The sequence below is a fragment of the Colobus angolensis genome, unplaced genomic scaffold (assembly GCF_000951035.1).
Source record: "Colobus angolensis palliatus isolate OR3802 unplaced genomic scaffold, Cang.pa_1.0 Scaffold42, whole genome shotgun sequence".
Classification (NCBI taxonomy): Eukaryota; Metazoa; Chordata; class Mammalia; order Primates; family Cercopithecidae; genus Colobus; species Colobus angolensis.
In genome coordinates this window covers 1,008,059-1,009,446 of record NW_012117599.1, presented here as the reverse complement: position 1 = coordinate 1,009,446, position 1,388 = coordinate 1,008,059, and positions in this window count along the sequence as shown.

Below are 1,388 nucleotides of genomic sequence, written 5' to 3'. Positions count from 1 at the left end.
AAACTGGCTAGCCATATACAGAAAACAGAAACTGGACTCCTTCTTTACACGTTACACAAGATTGTATACACCTTATACAATCTTTCTTATACTCCTTCCTTACACCTTATATAAGATTGTATACACCTTATACAAAAATTAACTCAAGATGGATTAAAAACTTAAATGTAAAACCTAAAACCATAAAAACCCTAAAAGAAAACCTAGGCCGTGATATACAGCGCATAGTCATGGGCAAAGATGACGTGAATAAAACACCAAAAGCAACTGCAACAAAAGCCAAAATTGACAAATGGGATTTAATTAAACTAAAGAGCTTCTGCTCAGCGAAAGAAACTATCATCAGAGTGAACAGGCAACCTACAGAATGGGAGAAAATTTTTGCAATCTTTCCATCTGACAAAGGTGTAATAACCAGAATCTACAAGGAGCTTAAACAAATTTACAAGAAAAAAACAAACAACCCTATCAAAAAGTAGACGAAGTACATGAACAGACACTTCTCAAAAGAAGACATTTATGCGGCCAACAAACGTATGAAAAAAGCTCATCATCACTGGTCATTAGAGAAATGCAAATCAAAACCACAGTGAGATACCATCTCACACCAGTTAGAATGGCAGTTATCAAGTCTGGAAACAACAGATGCTGGCAAGGATGCAGAGAAATAGGAACACTTTTACATTGTTGATGGGAGTGTAAATTAGTTCAACCATTGTGGAAGACAGTGTGACGATTCCTCGAGGATCTAGAACCAGAAATGCTATTTGACCCAGCAATCCCACTACTGGATATATACCCAAAGGATTACAAATCATTCTACTATAAAGACACATGCACACATATGTTTATTGCAGCACTATTTACAATAGCAAAGGCTTGGAACCAACCCAAATGTCCATCGGTAATAGATAGACTGGATAAAGAAAATGTGGCACATACACACCATGGAATACTATGCAGCCATAAAAAAGAATGGGTTCATGTCCTTTGCAGGGACATGGATGAAGCTGGAAACCATCATCCTCAGCAAACTAACACAGCAACAGAAAACCAAACACTGCATATTCTCACTCATAAGTGGGAGTTGAACAATGAGAGCACATGGACACAGGGAGGGGAACACCACTCACCTGGGCCTGTTGTAGGGTGGGGGACATGGGGAGGGAGAGCATTAGGACAAATACCTAATGCATGTGGGGCTTAAAATCTAGATAATGGCTTGATAGGTGCAGCAAACTACTGTGGCACATGTATGCCTATGTAATAAACCTCATGTGCAGCACATGAATCCCAGAACTGAAGAAGAAGAAGAAGAAGAAGAAGAAGAAGAAGGAGAAGAAGAAGGAGAAGGAGAAGGAGAAGGAGAAGGAGAAGGAGAAGAAGAA